This window comes from Pongo abelii, chromosome 6 (genome assembly GCF_028885655.2).
Source record: "Pongo abelii isolate AG06213 chromosome 6, NHGRI_mPonAbe1-v2.0_pri, whole genome shotgun sequence".
Lineage (NCBI taxonomy): Eukaryota > Metazoa > Chordata > Mammalia > Primates > Hominidae > Pongo > Pongo abelii.
Window position 1 is genome coordinate 133,133,976 of NC_071991.2, and position 24,639 is coordinate 133,158,614.

The following is a 24,639-nucleotide window of genomic DNA, read 5'->3' on the forward strand; positions in this document are numbered from 1 at the left end:
GCTTCTCAAGGGGCCTGATTGAAGTCTCGGGAAGGCCTGGCCTAGTATACAGTACTGATTTTTTTCTCTCCCCATGTTTTTCTTGTTCCCGCTACGATCCTGAGTGCACTGGTTGAGACTGGTAAGGAAATGGATAACACTGCCTTTTGTAGCAGAGCACAGTAAAATCATGACAGTGGAGCTTCTGAGAGCTATTGGTTGTGTAAGGAATACTTTAGGGGGAGGTGTTCTACTGAAGACAATAGTTGTCCAATACATCTTCACTCTGAACTCACACTATGCCTACCTGTATTTCTTTTTTTTTGAGACACAGTCTCGCTCTGTCATCCAGGCTGGAGCGTGGTGGCGCGATCTCTGCTCACTGCAAGCTCTGCCTCCTGGGTTCATGCCATTCTCCTGCCTCAGCCTCCCGAGTAGCTGGGACTACAGGCACCTGCCACCACGCCTGGCTAATTTTTTTTTTGTATTTTTTAGTAGAGACGGGGTTTCACCGTGTTAGCCAGGATGGTCTCGATCTCCTGACCTCGTGATCCACCTGCCCCAGCCTCCCAAAGTGCTGGGATTACAGGCATGAGCCACCGTGCCCGGCCTGCCTACCTGTATTTCTTAGTCAATTTTCCAGCTTAGTTACATCTACCATTTACTGAGTTCTGACTACACATCTCATTTTATGTCATTCAGTTTTCCCAGGAGTTCTATTCAGTAGATACTAAAATAGGGTCCATTTACCATATGGCAACCTGAAGCTTAGAAAGGATAAGTAACGAGGGTCACACAACCACTGTATGGTAGACACTTCCATATGCTGCCTAGCAGGGGCTGAGATGAAAATGAGAAAACCAGGCTGGGCACGGTGACTCACGCCTGTAAGCCCAGTAATTTGGGAGGCCAGGGCGTGTGGATGGCCTGAGGTCAGGAGTTCAAGACCAGCCTGGCCAACATGGTGCAACCCCGTCTCTACTAAAAATACAAAAAATTAGCCAGGCCTGGTGGCGGGCACCTGTAACTCCAGCTACTTGAGAGGCTGAGGCAGGGGAATCGCTTGAACCTGGGAGGCGGAGGTTGCAGTGAGCCAAGATCGTGTCATTGCACTCCAGCCTGGGCAACAAGAGCAAAACTCCATCTCAAAAACAAACAAACAAAAAACCACCACCACAACAAAGAACAAACAAAAAAATGAGAAAACCAATAAAGCGGCTGTGGCTTCTAGACATGGGAAGTGCAATGCATTGGAGGGAATTCTGGTCTGGGCCCTTCTCATGGTAATGTGGGGGAAGATTCTGCTCTCTCTGAGGCTCTAACACAAAAGTGGCTCAGTCAATACCCCTTTGTTTGTCCTTCACTCATTCATCCATGCATTCATTCATCTAGGTTTTGAAAACCTCCTCTGTCCCAGCAGCAGGTATACATCACATCAAATAAGACAGATCCCCTGCTGTCAAGAATCTTCATAACAATAGGGGCAATAGACTCCTCTGCAGATATCCAGAGCACATGATATTACATTTAATGCTGGAGGATTCTCATGTAGAAAATGAGAGGGAGAGAGGTGTCAGGGAAGGCTTCTTGGAGGGGTTGAAATCTGAATTAAGTGTTTAGAGATGCATTGGATTTAACTAGGTTGTGGAAGAAGGAATGGTGAGGGAGCGGACAACCTGAAAAACAGCACTGAGGGGAGAGACAGCCTGATGTAGGTGCAGAACCTCATGCCATTTAACCTTGCTGGAAGATCAAGTAGGAACAGGAAGCAGTGGGAGGCTGGCTGGTGTGCCGGGAAGGCCTGGTGGAGAGTCATGGGCTACAATGTGCACTGCACCCTACTGGTCACTGGGAGTCGTGGAGGGTCCCAGCAGCGGGGTGGGGTGCTTGGCGTTATGGTTGGCTGTGCCACGGAGGGTGGGTTTGACAGGGTGCAGACCAGTCAAGAAGACGCCAAGCTCCACAGACAGATGATAAAGACCTGAATCAGGGCAGGAGCCAGCGGTAAGGAGAGAAGGCATGGATTTGAGAAAGATTGAGGATGTAAAATCAGAAACGCGCAGATGTCTGAGAGGAGGAGATGGGGTGGGAGAGAGGGAGCAGACAAGAAGTTCTGGCCAGGGACAATGGCTCACGCCTACAATCCTAGCACTTTGGGAGGCCAAGGCGAGAGGATTGCTCGAGCCCGGGAGTTTGAGACCAGCTTGGGCAACATGGTGAGACCTCTTCTCTACAAAACATAAAAAAATTTAGCAGGGTGTGGTGGCACAGGCCTGTGGTTCCAGCAACTTGGGAGGCTGAGTGGGGAGGATCACTTAAGCCTGGGAGATGGAGGCTGCAGTGAGCTGTGTTCCCACTACTGCATTCAAGCCTGAGAGACAGAGTGAGACTGTCTAAAAAAAAAAAAAAAAAAAAAAAAAAAAAAAAAAAAAAAAAAAATTTAGGAGTGTCCCCAGCCTAGATGGAGAGCTCAGGAGCAGGGGCTTACGGTTTCTGTGGAGAAAGCTTGAGAGCGAAGCGAGTGCTGGGCATTGCTACGACTTGGTTTCTACAGAGGTTTGCTTCCTTCTTGCCCTCGGAGATAAGCTGCTGTTCTTTCCCTACCTGCCTGGGGAATGGCTCTTGCTCTGTAATTGGAGGGCTCTCTTCTGCATTGGGTTCTCTGCTGTGGCCTGTAGTTGTGGGAATGGCAGATGGCAGAAATTCTTCTTGGAGAGAAGAGTCACTTGTGGATTGGGGTATTCCCATCATTGGAGGGACATACGGACACAGTGACAGAACTCTTCTGGGTTTTCTCCCTTAGCCAACAGGACACCCAAGATCCCCTCTTTGGTTGACTTCATTCGTGGGTAAATGAATGTTTCCAAACTAGAAACAAGATTGACTTGGAGTTCTGTCTCCATCATGCTCCTATTCATTCATTAACAGTCTTGCGGCACTGTTCTGTTTCCCTCATGAGGAGAGGGAAAGGAGTCCTGGGTTTTTAAGAGTTAGGACGTTTGTGTCTAGCTTCAAGCCCTCCCCTCTGGCTCAGTCCCCAGGTTCTGAGTCCTGTGAAGCCTCCCTTTTTGTCTGCGCAGCCAGCACCTTTGGCTGGATTCTATTTTAAGGCTGTAAGTGAGGTAATTGGGTATGACAACACAAACACAGCTGTAATTATGAAGTGCCAGCCTCCAAAGCAGAAAAGTCATCTGGCCCTCAAGGGTTGCCAGCATACGATTCGGTGATACGTGCGCGCCTCTGCCAGGCCGGGCCGGAACATCCACCTGCAACGTGGAGTCCAGTGTGTATAGCATGTTCTGCGCCAGATCAAAGAATCACTGGGGCAATTCAGTTCCTGTGCCTACGTGAGGCTTGAATATCGAGTTGTTGCTGCCAGCCCTGCTAGCCAGAGCAGTGATTCAGGAAAGTAAATGCTGGACCACCAATGGATGGGCCAATTGAGCAAAGTGGGCCAGGTCTTTTCTCTGGTGGAAACACCAGCTGCCCTGGTGGAGCCTCTTAAGCCGTGTTTAGGTGTCCCTAAAGCATCTGCAATGCAATCAGTTCAGTTTCTGGGCTTTGCATAGACCAAATGCCTGCGTAATCTCTACTCCAGATGCAAGTGCTTTGTCTAGGGGAGGACAGGGAGATAAAAATTGCAGTTTTATTTGACTTGTCCCAAAGCCTTGGATCTTTGTATTTTCAGTTTAAAAATAACCGAGTTATACCCTTTGCTTATAGGTGCTTCTTTGTTTTTTTTGGCGGGGAGGGATTGAGGGAGGTTGCTAAAACAGGGACATGGTGTGGGTAGAAATTTAGATGGAACACATTCTAGATGGTCCCACCTACCTCTCAGGCTTTAAACTTTACTAATGATGCTACCAATTTCTTCCTCAAAATTATCCCTGTTCTCTTCAGACAACAAACATCCACTGGTGTCTACCATGCACAAACCACAGTAGGGCAAACGTAGGTGGTGGCAGTGCCCTCAGAGATTACAGTTTTTTCCTTCATTAGCAAAAAGAACTGCCAATCAGTTTCTATAGGGCCAAACTAGAAGGGCGTGCCAGGGCAGATGTTGTGACTTCCTTATTTGCTAAAGAAGGCAGGCAGCAGACCTGGAGAAAAGATGCAAAATGATTTCTTTGAGAAGCCTCTTTGGGTATGAAAAGCTCCGGGGAGAAAGTGGTGTAATATACACAGGGAGTCCCAGAGCATTCTGGGAAGGGAGGGCAGGGCATTCACTTCATCAGTCAGGATCTACAAGCTTCCACCACTTTAACAAATGACCCCGAAGTTCCAAGGGCTTACAACAAGAATCAGTAGAGGTTTATTTCTCATGCAGGCAACGTATTCATCCTGGGTTGGCTATGGCTTTCCTCCATGTTGTCCTCATTCTGGGACCTGGGCTAATGCAGCAGCTTCTATATGAAGCACTGCTTGGTCATGATGACAGAGGGAAAAGGGTCAAGTAAACCATGCTCTGGCTCTCATAATTTCTGCTCAGAAGTGACACACATTCCACATTTCCATCCCCCCTTCCCCCAACCCATTTTAATGGCTTAAAGTAAGTCACAGGGCAGTTTCTGGGTCTAGCAGGGCAGGGATGTATACTTCTTCCACAGCATGGAAAGATGGCATCATTGGTGAACGGGAATACAATCTACTATAGGCATTTACACCCTCCCCTGAGATTCAGAACTAGGGAGTTCTGTTGTGAATGGGCATCAGGCTGGCTCCAACTGCGGCCAGTGGCAGAGACAGGAAACTGGATCCCCAGAATGAAGTTACTAGGAGGTTTGAGGTGGTTAGACTGATGGATAGATAGACAGGGAGAGCTGATAAATCCACCTGACTGAGGCAGGAGAGAAGGGAGAAATGGTTCTGGATCCGTGAGGTACTTGCTGAACCCCATCCTGATCCAGGTCTCTTGGGGTCTGCTCACCCAGGGAAGTAGCTGAAAGAGTCCTTGTGGGAAGGGGCTTAGATCTTTAGCGTAGTTTTCTTGACTGAGCATAGCCCTGGAGGGTCACTACTATGGCTCCCAGGGAGTATGTTGTCTATCTTGACTACACACCCAGCTACCAGCCTGCTGCTATTGCTGGCAGAGCTGCATAGGGCTGAATAAGTTTTGATCCCTCTCTGACTTCTCATTTCCTTTGCATTTTTACCTTCCATTTCCTATCTATCTTACCTACTGGTAAGAATGCAGGTACCTTTGGATATATAAAAGCAAAGGAGTTGGAATTTTGTAAAATATAGAATTAAATAAAAATATAGGATTTCCGGCTGCTACCAGCCTTTGAAAGCTCAAACCTTGCATCTGGGACCTGCTTGAAGTATGCTCTTTACACTGCAAACTATAAAGAGGGACATCTCTGTTACATAAACATGGATAAATCACAGTTCCTCAAAAAATTAAGACCTCGAAGGCTAGAAGTATAATTTGGAAAAAACCTCAAAATCATAGCAATATTTTCTCAGATGTTAAGTATGAGAGACAGACAAACCCTCTGTGCTAATTGACTGAGATGTTGGGGATGTTTGTTGCAGCACCTAGCCTGCCCTGACTAATACAATGTGTCTGTGTGTGGTGGGAGTTGGGTCAGAGAGGTAGAGTTGGTGGGGCAACAGAATGGGGTGATTCCAGAAGGAATTTTCCAGAATGGAGGTGGGCATCTTGGCTACTGTCCCGCTGGATGACATAGAAGTCTGAGAGGACATCGTGCAGCCTGTAGTGAGGGAGTGGTTGGTGTCTTGGCAAGTTAATCCCACCTTCTTGCCTGAACTCTTGCCAAATGAGATTTGATGAATGGATGTGAACATATGCTGTGATTTGCAATAAGAGGCTGGCGGGCTTGTGCCCAGAGCCAGTGGGTGCCTGGACTGGGGACTCAGGAGAAATAGTCAGGGAGGAGTTGGAAGCTCCTGTTCCTGCTCCCGGCAGGCTTCGGGAAGACGGGCTAGTTATGCAGAGAATTTCCTGCCTTTGCAGTTCTTCTTGCCAATAACCACAGCTTAGCAAATTCACCTCCTGGCCACTTTTGGTGAATTTTTAAAAAATATCTCAGAAACTCTTTTTAGGTTTGCCTTTAAAATTTAAATCCAGTCTAGGACTGGGTCATTTCAGAATCAGATTTTGGGTAAATAACTGACAACTGCCTTATTTTCATCCACGACGAAAATGGAAGAAACTCCTTTTCTTTTCCTCTTAATTTAGAAACGCCGGGGAAAGAATTTGTTCTTGAAAGAACAAGAGGTGGGTGGAGGGCGGGGAGAGGTTAGAAAAAAATACCCTGGTTTTCAGATGACACCTCCAGAGCCCTGGCTGGCTGGGGCTGATTGGGGTGGGTGAGGCTGTCAGGAGCTGATTCTACACAGTGTTGTCATTTTAAGAAAAGGGCGAGACCAGCTTAGGGAAAGGAAGGGAAAAGAGTCAAGTATAATGACAGACAAGCACCACCCCTGCCTGTTGTGAGGATGAGAGATTGGCAGCTCAGGGACTACCACCGCTTATTAGGATCCCAGGGAGGAATTTCATTCCCTGCCTTGGTAAAGCCAAATGGGTGGGATTAGGGAGGTTCAGCTCTTGATGTGAAGGAGCTGGGGAAAATAATGGTGCGTTAGGCCAGCTAGAGAGCAAATAAGGTCTTCCTGGGCTATATATGGGGTAAGGTGAGGAACCAATAGTACTTAAAGGTGGGATACAGGAATCTGAATGGCTTGAGTATAAAGGCTGTTTAGTTGTAACAGCTACATCTGTGTGTCCTCTCCCCACTCCCCCATCCCCTTTTCTTTTTTCCGTGAACTCATAAAGAGGCTTGGAGATTGGCAGACAGGAGACTAAGTAGGAAAAGGGATAGAAGAGGAGGGGAGAGGAGAAGAGATATCAGGGCTGAGCCAAGAGGGATGAGAGAAGACAGAGAGGGGATGGGATGGAATCTGTGTGCCTCACCACTCTGTCCGTAGTATTTTTGGTTGCAGTCTTAGGTGTGATGAAGGTAGGACTTCAGTGTTTGGATGGTATACATCATTGGCTGAAAAGTGAAATAACAGGCGCTAGAACTTGGAGAAATCACGGTTAGATTTATTCTGAGCCACGCTTGAAGACGGAAGCCCAGGAACACAGACTCAGTATAGACTAAGAATGTGTCTCTAAGTGGGTTACAGGAGGCACAGTATAGATACATTTCCTAATGGGGGATAGGCATGGCACAGAAGGTGGGAGAAAGGAGGAGGGAAGCAGTAGTTGAATTCTTGTGATTCTGACTGGTGCTCGGTGACACTGTCCATAAGATAAGGTAAATATATGGTGGAGTGGGTAGGAGAAAGGTTAGGTGCCTTAGGGTCTGGTGGAGGGCAACTCTTTGCATCCTGTCTTTGTTCTACAGCTGATAAACAGGTTTATAACCAGTACCTGTCAGTGAAGTATGTAACAAACTCCAGTTACACAGGCATGAAGTCAGCTTTAGTTTACAGGCCTAGGTTTTATTACCTACATGTCCGACTACAGCCATCGTGGGCCATTGTGCAAATTTTCTTTTGAATTTTCCTTTTTAAGACATCATACAAGATGTTAGGTGCCACAATAGTGGTGATTCCAGCCTTTGGCCTTGGGAGTTCAGTCCTTGTGGCTGAATGAATATTTGTTGAACAAATCTTAAGGCAAAGTTTTTTTTTTTTTTAATAAATATATCATTAAAATGATTGTTTCCAATCTCTTATTTTCATGTCCAGGAAGAGTATAAAAGACCCTTTGTCTGGGTTAAATAGAAGACTGACGGTGTGATGGAGTGTGCACTGCAGTTCGGCTCACCAGGTATGGTATAGACTCATTAGAGTTAGCATTAGACGAAATGAAAATCTGAGTACAATGGGTGGTAGGAATTCACTGCAGAATCTGAAAATTCTGAGAAATGCTTTGGAGACCTGGTGAATAGTCCATTGTGGGCTTCGTTCTTTCCCACCTATCTCGAGAAAGAAACCACCATTGCTTTCCACGGAGGAAAAAAGGATTGAAATGAAGTAGATATATTTATTTACATTCCACCATTTCTTCTGGTCACTCCCAAGTTGCTTCCAGTGCGCAGAACAGGAGAACATCTTTCATTTGGAAATAGGTGCCATCTGGTGAAGAGATATGAGTATGTTTTTTTGTGCTTGAATAAGTTCTCTAGTTTTTGTCGGTGAATTTATAGATGCAGGGGTTGTTTCTACATGGAAACAACCACTCTCTGTATTACAGTTCAGAGAAAATGTTAGAATTCATGCAAGTAGGTGCTTAATAGCAGCTCTTAGAGAAGACATTGAATTAGAGGATTTCATGTCTGAAAGGATCTTTGAGGTCATCTAATGAATACTTCTTTCTATCTCAACTTCTGGGAGCTTTGGAGGATAACTTTTATTAGAGTTTGTTTGAAGGGGAATTAAAATAGGCACATGTTTAGAGACAAATTAACAAAAAATTATCCCTATCCAATTCATATCTTTAGGATAAATATATTACAATAACCAAAAACTGAAAATAATCCAAATATCCATCAACAGAACAATAGATAAACAGAATGTGATATATTTATACAGTGAAATACTACACAGCAATCAAAAAGGACAAATTACTGACACAATGTGGATGAACCCCAAATACATTATATTGAAGAAAACAATATGAGCTTGATAATGAGAAGTTCAAGAACAGGCAAAACTAATCTATGGTGACAGAAGTAGAAAAAACCTGGTTATTTCTTGAAGTGGCTATCAACTGAAATAGGGTTCAAGGACACTTTCTAGAATGATGGCAATGTTTTATATCTTCATCTGGGAACATGTTTCTTGGGTATATGCATATATAAAAGTAATTAAGCAGTGTACTTAAGATTTGCACATTTTACTTAGTGTAAATCATACCAACCCTGCTGCTTCCAGAAAAACCCCCAAAATCCCAAGCAATGAAAACATACAGAGTGGGAAATATTTGTCTGATTTGGAACTTTTATTGTTGATAACTTCAGTGAAGCAAATTTGATAGAAGTTCCCCTTGACTAGCAGTTTAAATAACTTAATGTTACTTAATGTCTCTGGTTGTAGTTTTTTTCCTTTTCTTTCCTTCTTCTTCTTCTTCTTTTTTTTTTTTTTTTTAACAACAGTTCATTTGTTCATCACACACAGGTTCTGCTACCTCAGGTGGCACTGGTGTAGCAGGGGAGAAGACACGAAAATACTCCAGTTGCCGTCCTTGATGCATTTCTGCCAAGACAGAGAGCCCAGTAACACCAAACTCAGTGTCGCTGCCAAGACCAGCCCTGCCCTCGTCTCCAGCCCTGCCCTTGTCTCCCTTTTCCTGCCTTTCTGGTTACAGCAGCACTGCAGCAGCATTGAAGAGGCCTCTGTTCAGGCCCAGGCAGGAGCATGTCCCGTCCTGTGGGGACCTGGCTTCCGCTGGTCTCTGTAGCTGCTCTTGTCCTCCAACCGGCTGGCTCAGAAAAGCTCTTTCTGTCTGGTGACTAAGCCTGAAGCCACGGTGGGGGAGAGAGAGAGAGAGAGTGAGAATTTGAGGGCACCAGATCCCCACCCAGTCCCCAGAGCCTAAAATATGTGGCCAAGAATCGAAGTTTTTTGTCCTCAGGGAGAGAAATGACGAAGGTCCTCCCTGAGGCAGCCCCACAGACATATAAAGAGACACTACTCCTCCCCAGCCCAGCCCACCAGCCTATACCACAGGGACAGCACAGTGTCTCCCCACCCTGTCCTTGCCACAGGCCCCCCAAAGGGAGAAAAGTGGCATTTGTGGTTTGGACCTAGTCACAGGAACAGCATCCGGGTAATTTTCCATCTCTTCATTGACTCAAAGGTTTCCTCCGGACACAGGGAGGCAGAGCAGTTAAGTAGTTCCTGTTTGCTGTTGAGAAAACTCCAAAGATGGAAGTGTCCTAACTCACGGTCCTCAGGCAGAGGTCATGCTTGCCCTTCCTGAGTGACACTCCAGATCAACACAGGAAACTAGTTTATCTCCTTGACCTGGAGTGGAGTAAACAGTCTTTGGCCAAGGCATTCTCCTCTCGGAAGCAGGGTTCAGTGAAAGCATAAATATTGGCCCAAGAAAACCATAGCTTCTTAGGCTAGAATGGATTTAGAGATCAGAGACTCTAAATCTATTTTATAGATGAGGAAACTTAAGCCAAGTGAGGTGAAGTAACTTGCTTAGGAGCAAAACCCAATCAATGACACAACTATGAAAAGAACAAAAGTGATCAAGTCGGCCCAAATTCCAGAGATGACCAGACAGAGCTGACTACATCATATTTTATCCCACTAGACGAGGGTTCTCAACCTCAGCATTGTTGACTTTTGGGGCTAGATAATTCCTTGTTGTGGGACCGTCCTATGCACTGTGGGATGTTTAACAGCATCCCTGGCTTCGACCCACTAGAAGCCAGTAGCATCCCTCACCCCAGCTGTGTCAATCAAAAATGTCTGCAGACACTGCTAAACGTCCCAGGGCGGGGGTGGGGGACACAAAACTGGTCCTGGTTGAGAGTTGCTGCGACAGAGAGCCCACTCTTTTAGTTCAACACTGAGAGATACATTGGGATGCATTATTATTTGTGGATCTGTCTCATGCATCAGTCTGCAGTTCTTTGAGGGTCCAGACAGGGTTTTATTGACCTTTATGTTTCCTGTGTCTTGCGTAGTACCTGACATGTAAGAGATGCAATTAATGGGTTTGCATGAATGAACAAATGGACAAACTCACTGGGAGACCCTGGGATGTAAACTTTCATTCACTATTATCCAGTATTATATAAGCACATTGGCCAGGTGTAGCCTGGCAGGAGATGCGGGAGGATGACTCGACTCATATGACCTTCTATCTGGGGGACAGGAAGGACTCCTGTTTATCTACTTTGTCATCCACTATCATGGCACCACGGAAGGCATCTTTTTGAACTCCCTTCCCTGGGCTCCAGGCTTAATTATGTGGCTTCTTTTCATTCTTATAAAACAATAGAAATAGCTACTACATGATAGAAATTTTTTTTTCCACTGGGGTTGTAGCCAGAGCTTTGGAATGTTAAGCCTCGAGACTCTTACAGTCAGAAGAAAAAGTCCCCCAAACACAGCCATTAGCAGCCAGAAGGGCCATGGCCGAATATTGATCATAGAGTCATAGAATTTTGGCATTGGGAAAAGTCACAAGTAAAATATAAAAGGCAACCTCTCTACCACAAAATCCTATCATATTGTTTTTCTTAATCCCAGAAATTTTCACCAATGTTGACTTTGGGGAAATGACTAAATAATTTTGTGTCTGTTTTCCAGAAGATGAAATGCTTCAGAGGGTAGAGTCTTCATTCGTTTAAAAGAAAAAAAAAAGTGTCTTCAGAGGACCTTGTATGCTAGATTATAAAATACGAATTCCAGTGCATCTTGAAAGGGTGGGTGTACTTTGAGCAGAACAAAAATGGAAGAGACTGAGTGAGAGAAAAAAAATACAAGCTATCAGTTAGATAGATCTTATGAGAGAATCAGTTTAAGAATAAAAGGATGGGCTGACTTTTCGTGAACTTTACTGGTCGATTAATTCAAATGGACAAATTGTTTGGAAAGAGAACACAGTTAAAACAGCAATCAGCACAAAAAAAGGAGTAAAGACTTGGCAGTGAGAGGGAAGAATAATTGTGTCAGAAACATGACTGGGGCTGGGCGCAGTAGCTCATGCCTGTAATCCCAGCACTTTGGGAGGCCGAGGCAGGTGGATCATGAGGTCAGGAGTTCGAGACCAACCTGGCCAATATGGTGAAACCCCGTCTCTACTAAAAATACAAAAATTAGCCAGGCGTGGTGGCGCTCGCCTGCAGTCCTGGCTACTCACGAGGCTGAGGCAGAAGAATTGCTTGAATCCGGAGGCAGAGGTTGCAGTCAGCTGAGATTGTGCCACTGTACTCCAGCCTGGGCAATACAGTGAGACTCCGAATCAAAAAAAAAAAAAAAAAAAAAAGAAAGAAAAAGAAAAAAGAAGCACGACTGGGTGGTATTGGGTTCGTGTTACTTTAAAAGTGAATTTTACCAAGTGCGTGAAGGACTCAGCATAAAGCCCACATGTTGGTCTTTATCCCATCAGAATTAGTATGATTGCTTTTCAGCCTAAATTCCGCTAAGTGACTACTTATCAGGGATAATGAATGTTAATATTGACTGGTTACTCCTGGGGAAGTAGGAGATAAACCATGACTGGGGGTAGGCCAGAAGACTTGAGATCCCAACTGCAGTGAGGATCTCCAAGCAGGACCCACCTGCTGAATGGGAGGTCGAGGTTAGGAAGGTAGAGAAGTGTCAGATGCTTCAGGAACAGCTGGGAAGCAGTTTGCTATGGGGACCTCCAAGAGAGAAGGAGTTAGGGCAGGAGTGGGACCCCTGGGTGGCCTGGGACTGAGCAGGCCTGGACAGCACAGTGGTCGGGCAGCCAGGGGGTGCACAGACTCACAGAATTTAGAGCAGGGAGGACTTCAGGAATTTGGCCTAAATGTGCAATTTTCAGACGAGGCTTACAGAGAGGAGTGGTTTCTAGAAACTTCTCTGTACACAAGTGGGAGACCTTTCTCAAAAACGTCACTATCTCCTGTGGAGAAAATGGTCCCTGTTTACTCTAATAGCATAAAATGAATTTATTGATTTTTCAGGTGTTCAGTGTCACCTTAGGCAAGAAGGTCTGAAGCAGCCAGACAGGAAGTGACTCCAAGTGAGGTTTATCTTTGATGCTGTTCAATGCTGAACGCAGATCTATATCATTCCTATGTGTTTCCGGTATGGACCCCTCCAAATCCTCATCTACAACAAAGGAATTCTGCTGTACTTCAGGTGACCAGTATCTGACTGAGTAGGGGCAGAGCCAGCTATTGGGGAGGGATGGAGATTGGGCAGAAATATGATGTGATGGTGTTGCCAGATTTAGCACATAAAAATACAGGATACCCAGTTAAATTAGAATGTAAAATGAACGACGAATGACTGCTTAGTATAAGTATATCCCAAATATTGCATGGGATATACTTATATACTGAAAAATTATTTACTGTTCATCTGACATTCAGATTTAACTGGGCATCTTGTGTTTTATCTGGCAATTCCTTCTTGAGACTCTCAAAGAAGCCAACATGCTGAAACCCCATCTCTACTAAAAATACAAAAATTAGCTGAGCATGGTGGCACATGCCTGTTGTCCTAGCTACTTGGGAGGCTGAGGCAGGAGAAATGCTTGAACCTGGGAGGCTGAGGTTGCAGTGAGCTGAGATGGCGCCACTGCACTCCAGCCTGATGACAGAGTGAGACTCTGTCTCAAAAAAAAAATAGCGAGTAGTGAGGTTGATGGTTTTGGGCTGCCGTATTTCTCTTCTCTTCTCCTTTCCTTTCCTTTCCTTTCCTTTCCTTTCCTTTCCTTTCCTTTCCTTTCCTTTCCTTTCCTTTCCTTTCCTTTCCCTTCCCTTCCCTTCCCTCCCCTCCCCTCCCCTCCCCTCCCCTCCCTTCCTTCCTTTCTTTCTTTCTCTTTCTCTCTTTCTTTCTTTTTTTTGACAGTGTCTTATTCTGTTGCCCAGGATGAAGTGCAGTGGTGCAATCATGGCTCAATGAGGCCTCGACCTCCTGAGCTCAAGTGATTCTCCCACCTCAGCCTCCTGAGTAGCTGAAATTACATGTGTGCGCCACCATGCCTGGCTATTTTTTTTGTAGAGACGAGGTCTCACCATGTTACCCAGGTTGATCTCAAGCTCCTGGGCTCAAGTGATCCTCCTGTCTCGATCTCCCAAAGTGCTGGTATTATAGGTGTGAGCCACCATGCCCAGCCTTCTGCCTTATTTCAAATGGAAGATGCCTGCTGAAGCCTGCTTCTCTCATACCTTTTCTTATCTGTCTGTAGTTTCTCAAAGAGTCAGGAAATCCAATTGCCTTTGAGAAGCCTAGGCAGCAAAGGAAGGAGAGAGAAGTTTCATAGGTCATTGCTGTAAGAAATTTCTTTCTTCTGTTCCCTTTTGTCTTGCTCCAGCAAGAGGAACAGCACCCTCTTTAAGGATTTGAGGACAGAAGGAAATTCGGGTATATAAAGCCGGCACACACTGTAGCTCGTGTCCTGGGGAGATAATGGCTCTGAACCTGCTAAAATAAATGGTCTGCTTTGTTCTTGAATAATAATCAGTTGGCAGCTTTGTTCTGTCTTCCCAGCAGCTGGATGAGATTTTGATTTCAGAGGAAAAAGAGTGACCTAGGGCTGACCATATTGGACAGAGGGAGAAAGGAAATTTACACAGCCTCCCGTGTGTGGTGAGAGAGCCCCTTGCTGTAAGGTACTGCCTGCCCCACCACCTGTCATAATGCCTAAAGTTCTGCCATTAAGTCTTAAGGTTAATGACCTTCTTATTTATTTATTTATTTATTTTTGAGACGGAGTCTTGCTGTTGCCCAGGCTGGAGTGCAGCGGCACAATCTCGGCTCACTGCAACCTCTGCCTCCCGGGTTCAAGTGATTCCCCTGCCTCAGCTTCCCGAGTAGCTGGGATTACAGGCACGTGCCACCACACTCGACTAATTTTTTTGTATTTTCAGTAGAGACGGGATTTCACCATGTTAGCCAGGATGGTCTTCATCTCCTGAGCTCGTGATCCGCCCACCTTGGCCTCCCAAAATGCTGGGATTACAGGCGTGAGCCACTGCACCCGGCCCCTGACCTTCTCTTTTTTTTTAAAAAAAAAAAAAAAAAAGCAAATATTCTGGAGAAACACAACATATTAAGTTATTATCCCTTTAGAATAAAATTGTTTGTTGGAGTTTTTCTAACCCCACATTTGGCTGAAAGCAGAGTCTTGAAGTTATTGGATCCTAGGACAAGTAATTTTTATAGGTGCTGAGTGACCAAGAGGTTGATCACATAGAGAGATAATACAAAGGAAGCCCAGAAATAGAAGGATCTGGATAGTTCAGGAAAATGGAAGAAGTGGGAGACTAGCTGGAGCCACCCATGCAATTTTCCACTGAGAATGAATCATGTTGTCTCTGTCCTCCTAGAAGTTCTCTGAGTCCCAACGTTTTCCCTCTGCTTCATTTGTCCAGCTGACTGAATGTTTCTAATTCAGGTAACAGCACAATTTGGGGCATGATGAAACTAGTAGCAAAATTCTCTAGATCATGGCGTGCATTAAGGTTAGAGGTTCCAGGACCATAGCCTATTGCCAACTGTCTTTGAAATGTGTCTTCTAGGTTTTAAAGGGCAAAGGATGTGTAGCTTTCCCCCTCCATGTGACAAAAGTACCGGATTCAGTGACAATATGGATTTTAGAATCAGAAAACCAGGGGGCAGGCCCTAGTTTCTTTCCTTGTCAAGTGGAATGGCATCAAACAAGCATGACTGTTTCCTGCTCTGCAAGACAGGAGTAAAAATCCTGGTTTGTCTCTTTCATAGGGAGGTCAGGCTGGGCTTTACCCAGTTGTCAATAAGTAGAGTTTGCTGATTGTGACCACAGCTGTGGATGGAAAGCGTCAATTTCCTAATCAAAGGGAAGCCCATTGGGTGGCTCTGCCTCTATCATCCCTGGTGAGGGCAGTGGTCTCTAAAGCAGCGCCTTGAATGTAAGAGCTGCTAATCAAAGAAGAAGTGACATAAATTAATCCAAATGAACAAATGGTGAAGGCCTTCTTATCTCTACTTCAGCTCATCCCAGGATGTGGGATGCTGTGGTCCAGCCAGGCTGTTCACAGGGATTATCCATTCTGGGACATCACATATCACTAAGTGTACCCAAGGGCATGGGATGGGTACCAGTTAGTCAAAGTTTCATTAAATAAGCCCTTTCTGCAGGAAAGGACATGAGAGCTTGGACACAATTGTTTGTCTCTAGCACTGCTCTTCCTAGAAACTCTTCTTTGATACTAGAAAGTATCTTTTCATTTTCTGGTTAAAAAACAAAAAACAAAAAACAACAAAAAAACTACCAGTGTAAAATATCCTTGACTATCTCCAAAATGATCAAATGAAGGTGACTATCTAGATGACTCAGGTAAATTTGGTGGATTTGGGTATCCTATGCATTGGTATGGGGGATGTAAATGGACAGAAAAAACAATGGGTAATATTCATTGAAAGCCTCTGTGTAGCCTACATGGAGTGGCTACACATATTACTGCATTTAATTCTCATAACAACCCCCTGGGGTAAGTACTATTATTACACCCACTTTACAGGTGAGGAAACTGAGGTTCAGGGAAGTCAAGGAACATTCCTATGCAGTTAGGAAGTGGCAGGGCTGAGACTGAAAACCAGCAATATTTGATTCCAAAGCTCATCCTCTTAACCCCCACGCAATTATTTACCTCTTTACCTTGTCTTCCTATCCTGTAATTTCCAATCAATCTATCAGGAAACATATCCCTCTTGCCCTTGAATTACTCATGTTTCCTTTCTGCTCTTGGGCAACCCTGTGTTAAACTCCAGAGCGAGCCTCTGCCACACTGGAAGGAGATTGGCATTTGGTGTTGAGCTGTGGCCCATGCAGGCTTGTGAGCAGACTGGGCACCCTCTCTGGCAATGACTAAGGGTGCTGCAGATGCCCCTGCAATCCTTAGGGTGGGGACATGGAGGGCAGAGCTTAAAGGGCCAGGGATGAGATGCCCTGTCACCATGAGGCTCTTCCTGAAGGTGGCAGGGGTCCTGCCCCACAATGTCAGAGCTGTCCCCTGAGCCCCAACTCCACAGGTCATCTGGGGCAGAGCTGAAGTTTCTCTTCTCACTTTCCCCTTCTTCAAAGTGGGCAAACTGATGTGATACCAAGAGACAAAAGGATGAAGAAATGTATTTTGCCAGTTGTTTCGAAAACCTCAGAATCCAGCCCGTGCCTCCTCAGTGCAAGCCCTCTTGTAGAGGCACTCCTGGCTGCCACTCCTCATCTTTCTCAAATCAGCGCCACATCTCTGGGAAGAATCAGGCTGGCTTAAAGTGCCCTCCCTCTGTGCATTCTGCTGTTTGCATGCATTATTAGTGCAAGAATGCCATTAGCGCATTTAGACCAATTTACTTGTCATTCTCTCTCTGCCTAGACTGGATGCTCTCCCGGAGTTGGGAATACCTCAGTATCAGCCCTTAACAAATACTTTGTGCATTCTGATGATCCGAGGCATTAAACTGAACTGAAGAAAAAAATCAATATCCACTTCTAAGGGTGGCGGTGGCTATTGTATTTTGGCTGTTTGTTTTAAATACCCAACTCTTCTACCTTTTAAGCAGAACTATTCTTTGGAATTTGTAAATGTCTTAGGAAGTTTCCTTGCCTCATTCAGATTACTGGGTCATGATTTAGTGTTCCAGGGAATTCCAGGGGAAAAAAAAAATCATTTTCCTTCTGTAAACCCTAATGTCCACTGCTCTGATAAAGGATCCCAGCTGTGACAAGGAGATTATTTACTTGAAACTAATGAGCAGAGCTAATTACTGCAGTGGACTTGGGCAGGGACAGAGTAGGACAGAGTGTACCAGAGCAGGCTGCTGGCAACCGTTCCAACCCTCCAGCTGGCAGCTGAGCCAGGAGCCCCCAGACATGTCAGCGCCTTTTGGTCTTCCAATTGCCTGTTCAATAGCAAACAGATTTTAAGATCATGGTTTGGGGCTCAATTGTCTGACAGGAGCCAAGAATGAATTTCTGTGGCTTGTTCTTTTCCTCACTGGTTCCAATTTTTGTAAAATATATAAGAATTAAAGTCTGACTTTTTGGAGGGTGTGGGATTTGGGATCCACCCCTCTCCTCCATGGCTTCATTCCTCACAACTCCTACACAGTTCCTCTCCTCGAGAGCAGGAAACCTCTTTCTCACCCCTCACTCACAAATGCCTGGTTCCTAGGGCTGAGGCTTCTCTAGGCTAGAATATTCTCTCTGGCTGGAGTCTGAGCCACGTAAGCTCAAGCTCACCTGCCAACAAGTTGTGCCACTGACCCCACCTCATGATATTCATGCCTTTATTTGGCATTCTGAGCTGTGTTTGTACCAGATTCCAAATCGCATTATAACCCAGGTAACAAACCTGCCCATGTACCCCCTGAATCTAAAAATAAAAGTTAAAAAAAATCTAATTATAATTAACTGCGTGGGACATCCAAATTCTTTCCTGTTGTGGAATTTTGTTAAACTGGGACCTGAGAGGGGGCCATAGTGGTATGAGGTGAAAATGAAAGTTCATGTACTATAAAGGGCCGAGTTCAGCACCTGGCACCAGTTATGTACCTTTTTTAGACATTTCATTTCAGTACGCCTCTTTAGAGCATAGACTGTGAAGCCCAGTCCTGTTTTCTATGCTGTATGAGACAAACACACACATACACGCATTAACCACGATCTGTGCTCTCAAAGGCTGTGTATTGCAGTGCGGAGTGGCAAGACACACAGGCATGGAAGGTAGCAGAGTTCTAAGGTGATACAGAGGCTGCAGGAGAGCGGGCCAAGGAGTGCCGGGATTCAGTGAGCAAAGGCCAGCTATGGGTGACGCGAGCCGGAAAAGGCTTAATGAGGAACAATGATTGAAAAATATAGGCTCTGTTTTGCCAGAGACTATTGGAGAAGGGACTCTGGGCATGAGAAAGGGTATGTGGAAGCCCAGAGATGGTTACTATGGCAACAAAGGATGCCAGGACCACTGAGGTGCAGGTTCTGATGGGCATCGGTAAGGTCTGTAGGAGATGAGGGGATGATGGCACCTGGGGATGCATCATTAGGGAAACTCTCAGGGGCCTGAGCAAGGATGACTTCATGAGAGGGGTTAGCAGATGGCCAGCATTTCGACATCAGTGTAAGGAAAACATTGGTTTTCCTTGAAAGTATGGTGTAAGAAGCATCTCCCAGCTTAAGCTAGAAGCAGGCAGAGGAAGGGAGCCTCTGTGTTGAAGAAACATGTGGCCATGGTGTGCCCTGGAAAATGGCAGGCAGCTAAGGTGACAGTGGAAGAAAGAGCTGAAAATGGCCCACAACAAAGGCAAGTTAGCACCAAGAATTGGAGCTTCACAGGACAAACCACAGGGGTTGTTGCAGGAAGCTCTGGTGCAAACAAAAGTGGGCACCTAGTTTTTGTTTGTTTGTTTGTATGGAATTAGTAAACACACTCTGCGCTTTGAATCCTTAAGGACAAATAAGGTATTGTCACGGATCTAAGTTCTTGAATTTTTTCAAAAAAACTTAGAGATTCTTATTCCATACAATTGAGTCAAGTGATAGGTCAAAATAAGGGGGGAAAAAGTTGAGGAATCAGTACAAAAATAGGACCCCTATATTTTAAATATTTTAACTTAAAACATCAAATGTGCATTTATCTCCTAATATTTTAATGTTGAGTCTAGGCTTTTTCTTTGACCACAGGTATGCTGATTTGAGCTCCTTCTCTTCTTTCTTGTATGAGCCACATTCATAATGGATCCAATAATGGCCACAAATAAATCCTTTGCAACTCCTCACAGTGAGAGGTGGAGTCCAATTTTTCTTTGCTTGAATCTGGGCTGGCTTTTTTCTTGACCAGTAAAATGCAGTGGAAGTGACATTCTGAAATTTCCATGGCTGGGGTTGAAACTCTCCTCTGGGTTCCTTGGAATCCTTGCTGAGAACCCTGAATTACCATGCAAGAAGTTTACTTATGGAGTTCACATGCTTAAAAGGTTACATATTGGTGCCAGCTAAGCTCAGCCTCCCAGCCATCCCCATCAAGGCATCAAGGTGCAAGACATGAGTGAGGCCATCCTGGGCCCTCCAGCCTAGCCCATCCACTATCAAATGACCTTTGCTGATACCATATGGAGCAGAAAAATTGAATGGCTGAGCCCTGTGTGAATTCCTAATTCACAAAATGGTGAGATACAATAAAATGGTGGTTTTATTATATTCATATATATTTATCCTTAACATTGGTTTTAAGCTACCAATGTTTAGAATAGTTTGCTATGTCACAGATGCCTGGAACTTTGTTGTAGAGAAGGCTGGGCACATGTTAACAGAGCTGAGAGAGACCTAGACGTCAGTTATTTCAACTCCCTGATTTGCACATAAGAATTCTGAATATTGTCAGAGGCCTCCGGAAACTGACCACAAAATGCAGCAATCACATAGAAGGTGCTGGAGCTTCCTTACTTCAGCTTTACCTCCCCTGCCCTTGACGGTGAAGGGTCTCTTGTGTTTACCTTTCCTGGATAACCTCACTGGAAATGTGCCCATAAGCAGAGTAAGATGTATGGATGGTCAACCATGTCATCTTGTCCATGTGAAGCTGTTCCAAAAATCTATTTTTTAGTGACAGTGTCTGTCTGCCTCCCAGGGCCACAGAGAGCTCTCTGAGGTCTAGGACTGCATTTTCTGTTTGTCTGGCTTCACCCCTCTTTCCATTCCTTCTAGAGAGCCTACTACAGAGAGGGTCCCTCTACCCCACTGGGGGCAGCATCCCAGCCTAAACAAAGAGATTCTTAGTGTATACACTCATAGACAATCCCATGACAGACCCGGTTCCCTAGGCCTGTAACCAGTGAAGTCACACAGGGCCCCATACACAGAAGAACCCTATGCTCAATTTAGTGTTCTGCTGTTGCCATCTTGAAATTCTTAATACATTTTGAACAAGGAGCCCTGGCTTTTCATTTTGTCCTGGGCCCTGAACATTAAGTAGTTGGTCCTGCTGGTGACTCATACTCGTATGGTGAGACCAGGAGCCTTAGCTATTTCATTAGTTCAGCCTGTACTATCTCACTGGGGACCAGGTGGAGAAGTTGCATCAGCAAGGAAGGACAAACCACATGAAAACTGAATACTGTATTCATGTTTCCCTCTGTCTGACAGATCCCCTCAAAGATCTTAAGAACAGATACTCCCAACCCCTGTAATTAACAATGTGCCCTAATCCTCTGGTAGAACTAACCGGGTGTGAGGGATGCTAGGCCGGGAACGGGGCTGGAGACAGTGTCCTGTAGCTCAGGCCTAAAATAACAGAACCTAGAATGTGCTGACTCCTAGCTCTTCTTCCCTAGGAACCAAGCTGAGGAAGCTCCTTCTCCACCAGCTGGGTTTTTTCTACTCGGGGAGATAGCAGGGGACAGGGAGGAGCGGGGTGTCAGGTACACAGAGCTTCTGTAATAGGCCAGGGAGGAAATGAAGAGCTAGGACCCCACCTAGAGCCTTGATAGTTTAGGAAGCTCGGCTGGACTGAAGGAAGCCTACAGCCCCTCCTGCAGCAAATGTGAATCCCACTCCTCATAACAAATCATTGCGCATGTGCTAATTATTTTTAGCGTCGTCCTCCGCCTGCCATTGGTTTGTCCTTTTGCATATCTGCCCCCGTCCAAACACAGCTGTCTCTTTTTTGTCTACCAGCTGTGTCTCAAAAAATCAGAAAGGATGGGTTGGAGGCCTAGCTGATGTTTCTTTGCTTTTTCTCTATCTCTTTATTGTCTGAGAACCGGGATACTCAAAGTGTGGTCCCTGAACCAGCAGCACCAGCATCACCTGGAAAATTGTCAGAAATGCTGATTCTTGAACCTCTTGAATCAGAAACTCTAGGGTGTGGCTGGTAATCTGAATGTTTAACAAGCCCACCAGGTGAGTCTAATGATCACTCCAGTTGGAAAACCACTCTCTTTGAGACATATGACAGCAATAAGGCCCTCTACCAGCCCCCAAAATTTCAGAGTTGACACCTGTGTGATGGATGAGGTCTCATTTTTGAAAAGGAAAGAAATAGTAACTTTTAGGTACAACACCCCTCATCCACGCACACACAAAAGTACACACAAAGTGGAAGAATGCCTGGCTCCTCCCTCCTCCTCTGTTTACCATCTGTTAGCCATGCTTTGAGTTGTTTGAACAAGAGAATCAGTGTCAGAATAAACTTGCTTGTAGGGTGTCTGGAAGGCAGGTGCGGCCTGCCACTTCTAATGCAAGCTGAGAACAAACACGGCATACTGAGCCCAAATCGGCCTTCTGCTGCTAGAGACAGAGGTAGAATTTATGTTTTGCTGGGATGATACCCCCTAATGTGCTGCCTTACCTTGGGGCCTTAATTAGAAGCAGCAGTGGCCCTCGGGCCTGCTGAGTTTCTATTTGATGTGATTGCACAAAAGAGCTGAGATGGAAAACTAGACCTTTTGTTATTTCACACATTCTAAAAAGCTTTTTCATAAAAGCCCCTTTCTTGTTTCTTATTTGCTGTCACATGTACCAAGATAATTTAAAAAAGATTTATACAGGGTAAACAATTGGTAAAATCTGTCTTTCCCTTGTTTGTTCTAGTATTATCAGGTTCAATTTATTTTATCTCTGCCCCACCTCCTCTTCCTCACAAGGACCCTCCCATCTGCAGCCACCTCCCATTTATTTACTACCGCCTCCCTGTGGGTCCCTTTTCCTTTTCCTTGGGTCTTTCTAGAGTTATCCTAGTGTTTAGTGTTGGAAGCTTGAACGTTTAAAAAAATATTCAATATAAAAGTGAAAAATATCCACCTAAAATGTGGGTGTTTTAATTTCATAATTGCGCCCCTCTGAATTGACCTGATAAATGAAGCTAAAAAGCTGTGGAGAGGTAGTTGGCTTGCTTTATACCCATAGAAGCAATGGAGGACACGCCACAGGCTGTTAGACACCAGCAGTAACCTGTATGAATGCATAATAAGGAGCAGGAAAGATATGTGACTATGTTCCTGGATCTACCACGTGTGTTGTGTAAATAAATTCATGAGCTCAGCCCAGTGGTGTTCTTGGCTCAAAGCAAGTCCTAATTAACTGTCTACTGTGTGGCACTTCCTGCATAGCAGAGTAGCCTTACCCTTGGTTAACAGGAAGCTCATAAGAACTGATGTTTTCTGACATATCAAGGGGGTCTTGCACCTGGACTTGTGGAGCTGTGTTAATCAGAAAGATAACTCTCGTTGTTCTCTGTCTTGACTTCTCTGTGCTTTCAAATTGTGGCTTATTCTTGTTTGTTTTTGAGGCAGAGTCTCACTCTGTCCCCGAGGCTGGAGTGCAGTGGCACAATCTCGGCTCACTGCAACCTCTGCCTTTCGGGTACAAGTGATTCTCGTGCTTCAGCCTCCCGAGTAGCTGGGATTACAGGTGTGTGCTACCACGCCTGGCTAATTTTTTTGATTTTTAGTAGAGACAGGGTTTTGCCATGTTGGCCAGGCTGGTCTCGAACTCCTGGCGTCAAGTGATCTGCCCTCCTTGGCCTCCCAAAGTGCTGGGATTACAGGCATGAGCCACTGTACCAGACTTGTTTGTTTTTAAAATTCATTTAACTTCCTTTAAGCATAAAAGGGAATTTATTGGAAGAGTCCTGGAGTATCACACAAAACCCAAGACCAAGAACTACAGCCAGAGCTACGTGAAGGCCTGGAACCACAAAGTGAGTGCAAAACCTTCAAAAACCTATTCAAGAGGTTATTTCATCCTCACTTTTCTCTCTCTGACTCTCTCTCACTTGGTCATCTGACTCTTTGTTTCTTTTTTCATATTTGATCCCTGCTGCTTTTTCTCTGCAGACCAGCTTTCACTTCCTTGGCATGAGCAGGGACAAACATGGTGGCAACAAAATGGTAGACTTTGCTGCCTAGTTTGAGGGGGAGACTTGAGGATGTTCCAACACCCGATCGTTGGTGGAGAAGCTGAGAAGATTAGGTTAGGAAAGTTGTGACATAGGCTGTGGCCAGGCCAGAGTCATGTGGTACCATTCCTGCTGTGGTGCATTTTAGCAGACAGGGATTTGGCTGTTAAGAAAAATTATCTCAGATTTGGACATAAGGCAAAAGGAGGGCCTTGTTTCTTTCAGTGTCATGTTGGAGTGGTGTTTAATCCCTTCAGGGCTCTTTTTTATTTTATTTATTTTTTATGTTTTTGAGACTGCTGTTGCCCAGGCTGGAGTGCAGTGGTGTAATCTCGGCTTACTGCAGCCTCCGCCTCCTGGATTCAAGTGATTCTCCCGCCTCAGCCTCCCGAGTAGCTGGGATTACAGGCACCCACCATCACACCCAGCTAATTGTTTGTATTTTTAGTAGAGATGGGGTTTCTCCATGTTGGCCAGGCTGGTCTCGAACTCCTGACCTCGAGTGATCTGTCTGCCTTGGCCTCCTAAAGTGCTGGGATTACAGGCATGAGTTACCGCCCCCAGTCCCCCTCAGGGTTCTTTAAGTATCCAGGGGAATGTACCTCTATTTGACTCACTTTCAATCACTTATTAAAGGCCCTGACTCTGTGAAGTTACATGCTAACTTGTCGACCTTTGCAGTAGAGATGCAAATAATTTCTTTCTGGTAGGAAAGATAACCAGACATTATGGTTTTAGTTTCTAGCAGCACATAGCACATGAACGAGTTTTGTATCTAATTTAACAATCTTATTCCAGGCGGGCACAGTGACTCACGCCTATAATCCCAGCACTTTGGGAGGCCGAGGCAGGCAGATCACTTGCGGTCTGGAGTTCGAGACCAGCCTGGTCAACGTGGAGAAAGCCCATCTCTACTAAAAATACAAAAATTGGCCAGGTGTGGCGGCACGTGCCTGTAATCCCAGCTACTCGGGAGGCCGAGGCAGGAGAATGACTGGAACCCGGGAGGCAGAGGTTGCAATGAGCTGAGATCGTGCCACTGCACTCGAGCCTGGGCGACAGAGGGAGACTCCATCTCAAAAAC

The 24,639-nt window shown here is 45.3% G+C and overlaps 1 long non-coding RNA gene across 2 annotated transcripts; it reads left to right on the forward strand.

Annotated features, from left to right (window-relative positions):
* The first annotated feature begins 6,079 nt into the window (after positions 1–6,079).
* LOC129060494 (uncharacterized) lies at positions 6,080–19,439 on the forward strand. 2 transcript variants are annotated; one of them, XR_010140935.1, is made up of 6 exons: positions 6,080–6,220; positions 7,699–7,780; positions 9,130–9,840; positions 11,281–11,396; positions 12,642–12,819; positions 19,343–19,439. It is a non-coding gene; the product is annotated as an uncharacterized LOC129060494 (long non-coding RNA). The 2 variants fall into 2 exon arrangements; XR_010140934.1 differs by lacking the exons at positions 11,281–11,396; positions 12,642–12,819; positions 19,343–19,439 and having other exon boundaries at positions 6,213–6,513; positions 9,130–10,981.
* The last annotated feature ends 5,200 nt before the right edge of the window (positions 19,440–24,639 follow it).